Genomic DNA, 11,517 nt, shown 5'->3' with positions numbered 1-11,517 from the left:
CGCCTTAAAAACATAGCACGTTATATTTCTTTCTTTGGCTCTCGCCCATATTGGGCCATGTACCTGCACTGCTGGACCTACACTACATCAAATAGTTGCACTGTTGGGCCTTCTCCGCGAGCCACTGCTGCATCAAATAAATACCACCTCGATCCCTTAAACCAATTCTCATCGGTTTAATGTTTGCAAGTTGCTTGCAATATCGACAGGAAGCTTTAAGAAAAAACGATGATGAAAATGGATGAGGGACTTGCAATGAGGGATGTGTGCATGCACGTTAAACAAAGTTGCGGGCTGTTGGCATGGATAGGAGGGACATGTGCATGCATGCGTTAAACAAGATTATGGGCTGTTGTGCATGGATTAGAGTATTTAAATTAGACTTCATAGGATGCGGCAGAGGCTATCTGATACTAATATAATACCAGGAGCATTGGACGCGAAGGATGCAGTAGAGACTAAATAATTGTGGGCTGGATTAAAGGAGAAAGAAGACCCTGATTTAAATGGGCTGTGACTGCATGACATAAAAGAAAGACATGCATGGGACTTCATGCAAAAATGGGCTGTGACCCCGATTAAGTGTGATTGAAAGACTTGACACGCTATAGTGACAGGCAAGGGCGAACGAACCCCATTAGCTACAATTCTGTATCTTCTTTTTTGACCCCTTTGATTTGCCTTATCACTACAGCCACAGATTGCGAAAGCCAAGTTGCTGCATACAAAAATAAGCTTACAGACTGACCAATGATAGTTGCTGCATGTTTCATGCGTGTTTTTTTTCTTTCTAATCCAATATTTTAAGAGAAAAGAAAAGAGAGATTATGACAAACCAGAAGCAAGAGAGTAGATTTTAGGATTATGGATAAATAAGTGTTCCTTACTACCGGTGTTAAGGCTTCTTTCATGACTAATGCGCAACCGATAATGTAAACCTCTGCGTGCGCCTCTTTACCGGTGTTAGCTTTTTAATCTTGATCATGTATCTGCATTAGTGTTGGTTTTATTCTGCACGTAGTTTAATTTGGGGACTTGTCCGGCAAAGTCTTGGCTGATGCTTTCCACGTGTTCTTGTGAAACCAAACGAATCTTGAGTTGATCAGAAAGCTACCGATAATGGAAGCATACAAAACATGTAAACCATAATAAAATGCAGAGATGAATAACTTACGTCAGACCATGTATCTCTAATGAACTCCACAATATCACATGATACGTCCCCTTTCACAGCTATTTGCTCCTTCTCAGTTGGGCCCTAGGGAACATGTTAAAGAAGAGATAATTAGACAAGACCTAATGAAAGATTAAAAGCCTTCATAATTTCATAGATAACTAACTACCTTGAAAACCGAGGCTCGAGTAGCAAACTTCTTTCTAAGCTTCATTGAAGCATCACTCAGATTTATACCTAAATGTTCAGGAAAACAACATGCTCTATCAAAATATGGCCAGCCTTGACATCGAATAAGATACCATCATGGAACTTTAAGACAGGCTTAGCTCAAGCCCGGATCTAGCATTTACAGAACAACCTCTTCCACATAGTTCAAAATACAGTCATGTTCATCATTTTTTACTTCACCGGCTGCAAAACAGTTAGTGTACAGGCACTGCACTCATGTTACCAACACCACTCACCAAACGATTCCAGGCCTTTCACCAAGGTAATAAATCTGCACTTCTTGCTGAAATCCTCTCGATAATAACCTCTTTTTTTACCTGCACATAAAAAGGTACATTATCCACCTACATATTGCAATACAGATATTTAAATTGGCATGAACTCCAACCGAAGACATCAATACAAACGGCAAACTCAAGGGCAACCTGGTGCATGTAGCTCCCGCTTGCGCAGGGTCCAGGGAAGGGTCCGACCACTTTGGGTCTATAGTACGCAGCCTTTCCCTACATTTCTGTAAGAGGCTGTTTCCAGGACTTGAACCCATGACCTCATGGTCACAAGGCAGCAGCTTTACCACTGCGCCAAGGCTCCTCATGTAAACGGCAAACTCAAGGTTGTATCAAAATGCCAGAATCCATGAAACTTACTTGCTGCAAGACTTCCATGCTACTGAACTTGTGGGACTTCTCACTGGTTGGAGGGGTATGACCTGTATTCTTTGCCGGGTGCAGAGCTGCCACATGGACAGCCCCCTTGTTGTCACATGCAAGAAATACACACACAATCAAACACCAAAGCCACGTAGACTCCAATGCAAGACCCCACAGACTCATTTCGCACCTGTCTTCTGGCAGGACGGTGTTGCGACCTTTGCCTTCTTATTAGAAGCAGGCATCTTCAACACACTTCCAGCTACTCCCCTCTTCCTAGTCTCTGGCTTCTGCATGGCATAGTGTGTGTGTGTCAGGTATCATCAGGGAAAATACTGTAACACGGAAAAGCACATCAAACAGACTTTGGGTCTTTCTTCTTCTCCTTTTCATCACTATCATCCTCGCTCAAATCCTACCACAGGCCATAACAGTGCCATTCAAGCAACTTCTAAAACTCAAGACTATAAATAACATTGTCAACAACTCACGGAATCATCGATGTCATCATCCTTCTTATTTTTTCCCACAGCCTTTGATTTTGAAGCTGCAGCCTCAATGTTAACTACAAGTTTCGACTCCTTGTCCCTTGCTTCAGCTTTTCCTTCAAAAAGAAACATATGAATTAAGAAGCATTATCTCACCAAGTTCCAACAGATATGTGCAAAGAAATGCGAATGAGTGAATGAACGAAAAAATAGTAAGTCGAAGGTATGCACTTTATTTGTATACAAGAGCAACAACTCAAGAAAATGATATCATGATTCATCCACGCTCCCCTAAACCCAGAGTCAATACAGCTACTACTGTTAAGAGTAGCAATAAACCAAAAATTGAATGGGATAGCATCAAATAAATTGTCTGCCATGACATGCGATGGGGTGGGAAATCGTAGAGAGAGGGAGATGTGTCTTACGCAAGAACTCCATGGACTTTTTCTGTTCATCAGGAACTGCCAAACGATATTTACGAGCTGCTCTCTCCAGTTTCTTGAGATATAATATAGCATCATTTTTCAAACCAGGAGCCGCCAAAACATAATCAGTGAACCTCACTATGTCTTGTTTGCTATACTCGCCATAGTTTGGTATCATTTCCTGTGCAAAACAAATAAAACAGGTCTTATTCATCAATAACAGCTTGATTATCATTTGAATTATCAGTTTGCAGCAACTCCACTAACCTCGGAGGATTTGAGTCTATCTGAAATGGCTTTTGCAAACTCTAGGTCAGACAGGCGACGCCCATAAAAGCAGTCATCAAATTTATGGTGCAAGAACACAGAGAGACTCTCTGAAGTAAGTTCTAGTTCGTACAAGTAACCAACAGTGGTTATAAACTCTCTGTCAATCTGAAATCGAGGATAAAATGAGAATCAAATAAAAAGCATGGAGGGTTAAAAGTTAATGCACAAAGGGGTCCCCCATGGTCATTGTGCAGCAACCAATCCCATGCGAGCTACCCAATGAAAAACATCAACACTTAAATTTCACATCGGCAGTTTGTAATTAAAAAGGTGGACATCCAGTGAACAATTTCATGAAAAGACAATCTTTCTTGGAAAAGACATGTTTTTAATGGCAAGGTTTCGAGACTAAAGATTATTGACCTTCTTCCTACATATTGATGGTAGAAATAATCATCAATCAATAAATATGTATCAAATGTAGGTAATCCTATATACCTAAGAGATCCCACTAACTTATTTATCTCAACATGCAAGCATGCCACCTCACCATACAATTATGAATGGGATAAGGCCACCTCAACATGCAATCATGCATTGGAAAACACCCACCACAACATTCAACCATGCATGAGAAAATGTTTTCCATTTAATTATTCTACGTATATTCAATAAATATTTTACAACTATACATAATCAAATATAGTAAGCCATATGTATTTCTAATTTTGGTTCTCATGATATCAGCCCAAATTTCATCAACAAATTTCCACAGCAACGCACGGGGTATCCTCTAGTTTACTAGCAATCTACCTGCACTGGTACAAATTAACATCAATGTAGAGTTGTAGACACAGTGCATTATTGCCTTCTGAAACACAAGGAGCAACCTTCGTTGCACATTTCATGGATGGTTCTCATTCTTGTGCACTGCTAAATATTTTTAAATAATATGAACTTCCAAGTTACATTAATTACAAATGCAATCAAAATGAATTAACGAGATTAACAATATCACCCTGAACTCCCAAGTGAGATTAAGCAATTATAAAATATATTAAGGAGATCAGCAATTAATTTTCATATTTGAACAGGACATGAGAAGTGCTTTTAACATGAACTAACCGAACTTTTTGGAAATGCGAGCATTACCAGGCTGAGAGGTTAGTCAGACTTCTGTTCCTGTCTAATGGCATTGCCTCCTCTAATGCATGCCCAGAGACAGATCATCTACTGATTCAGAGGTACATCGCTAATAATTGTTAATTTCTTTTACACGCACGCAGGTTATTACTATGCTATCAATATTAAAAATGATGCATAACCGTGAAACACAGTAGCAGCACATAAATTAGCACCCTTAAATCACTGCCGTTTGTAAGTGGGCTCAGTAACAATGGAACACAAGAACAGCACAAAAATTAACATCACTGCAGTACGCATATGGGTGCAGAAAAGAAAGTCAGTGTTACAGATAATTTGTACCTTCAAGGGTAAAGGGCTTTTGTTACGTGGTGAACTCATGCTCTCTGTGTGAGGTTCTTTTTAAATGGATCTTGTGCTTGAAGTTGTTACAAAGGTAAATGAAAACCCTACTAAATTTTCAGGAGTTGGTTCGCTTAAGGAAGGAAATAACCGCTGGTGCATTGTCATTTCAGAAGGGCCAGCATTTTATTAACCCATGTGTTTATTTATTAGTTGAAAGTTCATTACACATCCACTATTCGTAATCTAGGGTCTCTAATTTTGCTTTTGCTTATCTGGAGCTTTGGCTTGTAGTCAGTAGCAGTACAGTAGCAAGGGGAGAAAACATACCACTTGTGGCGAGACACTGAATCCATATGATTTGATCTTCTTCTCCAATTCCTTGCTGAGTAGGAGATGACATGGACTATCCTTTTCTTCAGGTAAAAATTTATCTAGGACATACTTTAGACCCCACGTCAGCTCATCAACAATATGTGCATCAAGCCAACAAATGACTTTCTGAAGAAAAATAACAATAGAATCTATTAGGGTAAATATTACTCATTCCAAACAAATAAAAGAATAAAGGAAATACAACAATACAACAAGGGTAAACATTAACTCACAAGTTTTTTCTCAATAACAAACTTAAGATCTGCATCTGGAACAATCAACGCATGTGTAGTGGTGAATTTTAGGATAAATCTTTCCAGGTCCTTGCCAGGACCAACATCACTATCCCTGGCAACAGATTTGTCATGAACCTTAATGAAACCGAGGGTAGATATGGCCTGCAAATAGAACGACGGGAAACACATCAAAATATTAAAGGGCTGGAATGCGCAAATAGTGAACGCCCAACAGCAGTCCAAAAACTAGAATAAACTACCTAAAAGGCTAAAACTTAAGAGACCAAGAACATAAATGAACAAATGAGCATTGAAATAAGTAATTTTAGGTGGGCAACGCATCAAAATGTTAAAAGTCTTACAGACTGCAAAAGAGCACAAAATAAGAAATGACCAACAGAAGTCCAAAAACTAGAATAAACAACCTAAAAATTGAAACCAAGAACGTAAACTAACAAATTAGCATTTAAAAAGTAAATTCAGGAGCTATACTGTACATCATGTGCATCACTTAGACGAGTAAACCATGACCATATCTCCTGTAGAAAGAAAAAGGAAAAAACTGCGTGAGGGCTGAAGCGTAGGGCTCAAATGTAAACGAAGGAAAATAGATTATGCATCACACAAGGGTGGAGGGATAAGTATGGTACCTCAGGATACTTAAGAAGACGCGCAGAAACACTGAACATAGCGAAGCCTGACGGTGTTTCAAGCAGCATTGTCCTAAATGCTTGATGCGGACGTTGTGCAACAGCTCTGCAAGCGCAGATAAGACCAAAGCAATTCAATGAAATTGATAACAACCAAAGCATCAGAATATCTCCCCAGCCCTTCCCGCCGCCCTCTCGCTATCCTAAGATTACGAGCGTTAATCACCACTATTCTTCCATTTCTGGCATAAAGATGGTGGCATTTTAGAGATGTGGCATCCATTTGCCAATATCACATTATGTATGCAGTTCAAGACATATCTTAGAGGAAAGTATGCACCTACATTTTTTCAAGAGGCAGTAGGTTCACATCGCAGACGGCTCGGTTTGGGCAGAGGAAACACCGTTTGAAACCAGTGCTACAGTCTGAAGATATCCTATCTGCCTCTAAAATCTTTCAAACAGCTTGTGTTAGAAAATACCTATAACTAAACAAACACTTGAGGAGAACACCAACCTCAGTTGTACAGTCAAATTTTACAAGGTTGAGCCGAGGACTCCCATCGGTAGCGCCCAACACTTGAAATTACAGAACATAAAGAAAGCATTAGCAGCACAAATACACGAAAGGAAACGAGATAAGAACATTAGCACAATGAAACACACTTGTGAGCTAAGAACTTAGTGTTACGTGTATCATACTAGAACATAATGTGGCTAAATAATGGCGTATGGGAAGGAACTTAGCAAATAGATAGATACACATTTGTAGGAAAAGGCACCATATCATAACAAGAAGGTAGAAAGAGGATTTAGCTCAGGAAACTTCATCATTTCAAGACTAGATCTTCAGGCCACTAAACACATACCATTTGCTGCTATATAACAATTAAGTTAATGATGATACCAATTCAATAAGATGTTGAGTGCTAGACTTAATAGTTAGTAGTACTAACAATTCACAAAAGTTGTAAGCATGCATAACTGATGTATACCCAAAAATCAAACATCTCAATAGTCAATGCAGCACATATAAAATCCTTGAAGTATCATAACGCAGTCAGGGTCAAATTAAGGATCAAAAGAAGTCAATCGCTATACATTCAATGGTTCAAAACTTTACTTACCACAATCATAAATAGTAACACAGAGATCCATCTGGGAGAGGTAGATTGCAGGATTTAGTACAATATAGAAAGCTCTTCCCTCGGCATCCATCAACTAGATAAAGATATAGTATAAAAAAAAGGTTATGCAGGGGGGTCAACAATTAAAGCGTATAGCACAGATAACACAAACATCCATTTTGGTAAGTGTTTCCTTGACTATTCTCAAGCCAAAATCAAATTTGTCACTCCCACAGATTAAGCACTTGAACAAATAAATGGTTGTACTAAATAAATACTCACGGCTTTGTGGATTTGCATGTCGGTATCCTGCTCAGCTGCCATAGTCCGAGAAGAATACCACCCCAGAACGACCGAGCCAGGGAAAAACTTCTCGTCTGCACAACCACACCCGCAACAAGCAAGCACTCATCAAACCCTACAAAACCTAGGATTCTAACAAGGGTGGGTATCCTGAAAATGCCTATCAGCTTACAGTGCTCCTTCTTCTCCAGCAAGGCGCGGCAGAGGGTTCCGGAGACGGGGTCGAGCAGGAGGTCCAGGCTGTCCAAGATTTCAACTGTCTGCCCGCTCTTCATCCCGATGACGCAGCCAAACATCCTCGCAGCATCCTTCGACTTCGACGAGAAGGAGCTGCCCCCGCAGCGCGCGGCCTGGTCCTTGACGCGGATGTGGTGGTCGAGAAAGTTACGGACGACATTGGGGTGTATCTTGAAGGCGCGGACGCGTGTGCTGAGGGGGGTGGACGCTTCGCCCGTTGCCGCGTCAGGCGACGGCATCGTCGAACCGGGGGGCGGCAGCGGCGACGAGGCGATGTGGAGAAGACGATGGGGTTGAGATTTTCCTTCTCTTTTTTTTTTGCCCTTCAAAACTGGGTTGGCTTGGGAAGGTTGAGTGGAGATGTTATTCCCCGCTCGCTATCGCTAGGGTTTCGCTCTCTCGTAGATTCGACCCCAATAATTCTAGGGAAACGATTTGCTCCGGCTGACCGGCTAAGGGCATCTCCAGCCGCGCCTTCAACAGGCCCTCCCAAGACATTTTTGCTGCACCGACGCCAAAAAAAAACGGCTCAGTCGCGTCTCCAGAAGCCTGTTTTTCGCTGGCTCGGGCTAAAACTGGTGCCGGCGGACCCAGGCCGAACCCGGCGCCCTGGGGGGCGCTTGGGGAGCCGGCACAAGCGAAAAAGACGCGTGGGTCCGCCCTGGCGGCGACCCGAGGGCCTTTTCCCGCCGTTTCTTAACGCTTTTCCCTCGCATCTCTCCCGCTCGCTCGCCTTCCTCCCGCCATTCCCTCTCTTTCTCCCGCCAAACCCCCTCCCGCTCGTCTTCCAGTCGCCGCCATGCCGCGCGCGGCGGCAACCGATACTGGCACCGTGGCCCAGCCGAAACAGAGAAAGCCGAGGGCGCCGTCATCGAAGCCACCGGGCCTGTCGAACGCCGAGTGAAGGGTGGAAGTTCAGCGACGCGACGCAGTCACCGCCGACCGGCGCAACAGGGTCATCGCCAAGAAGGCCCGCGACAACGCGGCGCGCGCGGCGGCGTCTTCCTCATCGGTCGACCACGCGGGGATGATGAATCCACCCGTCGTCAACCACGCCCAGTACGCGCCCTGGGGACAGCAAGGCGTCGAATCTCCATGGGGTTCGTTGTCGCCCGGCTACGCCGATGGCGACGCGCACGGTGGGTTCAACCCAAACGTGACCTTCCCCCATGGCCACCCCGCGACGCGCACACCCTCGCCCGCCTTCGTCGGCGTGCAGTACCCTCCATGCAACTACTCGCCGCCCGCCTACGCGTCCACACCGACGCCCCATCTCCGCCGTGGACCGCTGCCCTTCTCGCACCTCGGCGACACCGACTTCAAGCACCTCCACGTCTACAAGCGCATTGACAAGTGCGAGAAGTGGACGGAAGTCCGACGTGCCCTCGACAAGGCCAAGGAGACATACAAGCCGGACGCGACGACTCCGGGCGCGTCAGAGGGGCGACCGGACGGCCATAAATTGGCAAAGAAGGGGAAAAACGTCGACGCGGCAACCGCGCGAGTGCAGGAGTCCATCGAGCATTGCCTCACCGACGCCCAGGCCCGGGCCGTCCTACGTGAAGAGAAGACCGAGGCGCGGTGGTCGTCGTTGATGACGAACAGCGCCATCAAGCTCGACCTGCTCCGGACCAACGTCGACCTGCTCCGGACGAACGTCGTCGCGAAGAAGAGGAACACCGACATGGCTTTTCTGATGGGCGGGGCGGACGTGCTCCAGAGCAACGACGAGCAGCTCAGGGCGTGGTACATGGCGGAGCGCGGCCTCATCCTGAACCAGATGCAGACAGCAACGCCGACGACGCCGACGACGCCAGCTCCCGCGCCCACGGCCACACGGACGCCAAGCCCGAACGGCGCCTCTACATCGCCGCCCAGCAGTAACGAAGCCGCGCCGACACAGCCCAGCACCGAAGCATCTCCGACACCGCCGAGCCCGCGCACGCCGACTCCGCCAACGCCTGGAGCCGACCCCACCGAGTGATTCGTTGCGCACGCGAACTTGCGGCGCTATGTTTTTTGTAACGCCAGACTACGTCCGATCGCCGGATTTGTAGCGTCTTTTGTGAGCGGAAACGACCTAGTTTAAATTTCTGCAATCCTGGGGCCGACGCTTGGGGGCGTGACTGGAAGCTAGGTCGCCCCCAGGGGCCGAACTAGCGCCGGCACACCCCCAGGCCGCTCTATTTAGGCGACCTGGGGGGCCGAACGGCTAGACATGCCCTAAACACTGAGCCGGTAGAACGCGAGCCCTGCGGTCTAGTATGATCGTGCGTCTCCGCGTCCTTTCCACACGAGGCGGTTTCCAACCCTATCCACACGACAGCCACATGTTTTGCTGTCATTAGATTACTACTAGCACATATGCCCGTGCGATGCAACGGGAAAAATTGATGTTTTTTGCAAGCATAATATCCCACATCACCGGATTCATTATGAAGAACATGTTGCAACGCAACATCCTTCTATAAAATGAACATAAAAAAATACGATGCAATTTAGCCATGTTCATATTTTCTTTGCCAGGCATAATCTCCCACTGAATTCATTTAGGTATAATACTTCCTTTAATTACCATGACGTCCTCACCCGTTTTTGTCGGAAATCAAATCCTTCCTTTTCTAATTTAGCAGCCCCAACACATTGAACCCTACAAATCCTTCCTTTTATTTTTCCTACATATTTACCTCAAGTCCTTCCTTTAACTAGCCTCATCTATTTGAATATTTTATTTATTAAGACCATAATCTTTTTTTAATTATTTCACCGGTTTACCCATAATCCTTTCTTTAATTAGCCACATCTGTTTAAATATTTTATTTAAGCTTACAATGCTTCCTTTAATTAGCTCATTTGCTTAATTAGCTTGCCCTAGACATGAGGAATGCCACTCGTATATTTAGAGCGAGTTGGGATTAGTAAATGTGAATGGCACATAGGTTGGTTGTTACATCGAAGATCTAGACAGAAGGTCATGTGTTCAATTCCAACAATGTTGATTTATTTTGACCCAATTATTTGTCGCGGTCTCTATGAAAGCCCATAAAAGGCCCATCAACATACAAGTACCTGGCCCAGGTCGCTTAGAGCATCTCCAGCCGTTGGCCCCCCAGGAGGCATTTTTTTCGCCTCCTGAGGGGCTACCGGCGACAAGTTTGGCCTGGGAGGGTAAAATTTTCCACTCATTGCACACCCCACGAGCAGTGTTGAGCTCCATGGAGACGGCGGCATTTCGTCGAGCAGGTTGTAGACGGCGTCGTGGCATCTTGACCGCGGCGGCGTCGACGACCTCCAGTCAGTGGAGGAGCTCGAGGAGTCATCCAGCAGCCGAAGGCCGACGTCGAGCCGCCGGTCATGCCAACGAAGGAGTCGCCCCGTGCCCCGCTCCCTGCAAGGACGTTGCGGGCCGTGCACCCGGAGAGCGAGCGCTGGCATGGCATCGCGGAGCATGTGGTGTGCTAGAAGTACAACGCCCCGAGATGGCCAACAGCACCGGGCTGCTCTGGTTCGCATCACTGGCACCGGTGGGCGCTGCGGTCGACGGACTCGTCGGAGAAGACATTGCAGAGCGCACGGCACGGTCCCGTCCGAGGCGCACGACGAGGAGGCTCAGGCGCCCGGGAGTAGCGGGGGAGTGAGTGGGTGCGGCCGCCGTGGACTCAGAGCTCCTGGACGCCCCGCCCTGGACGTCGTGCGCGCCCCGCCGCGCCCCTGGCCGCAGTGCGTGCCCCGCCCCGCCGCGCTCGCCCTGCCTCACCGCTGGCCGGCCCGTGCTCGCCCGCCGGTGTGTAGCTCGTGGCGCGGGCACTGAATCCAGTCCGGGGCCGCCCGAGGAGCAGCTCCCCCCGGCCACGCAGGCGGGC

At 46.3% G+C, this 11,517-nt stretch overlaps 1 pseudogene; it reads right to left on the bottom strand.

Moving 5' to 3' along the window:
- LOC119267749 overlaps positions 1 to 8,001 on the bottom strand; it is a 13,552-nt pseudogene extending 5,551 nt beyond the window's left edge.
- Positions 8,002 to 11,517: the final 3,516 nt, after the last annotated feature.

The sequence above is a fragment of the Triticum dicoccoides genome, chromosome 3A (assembly GCF_002162155.2).
Source record: "Triticum dicoccoides isolate Atlit2015 ecotype Zavitan chromosome 3A, WEW_v2.0, whole genome shotgun sequence".
In the NCBI taxonomy this organism is placed as follows: domain Eukaryota; kingdom Viridiplantae; phylum Streptophyta; class Magnoliopsida; order Poales; family Poaceae; genus Triticum; species Triticum dicoccoides.
Note: the sequence above shows the minus strand (reverse complement) of the source record. Positions and strands in the feature narration are given on the sequence as shown.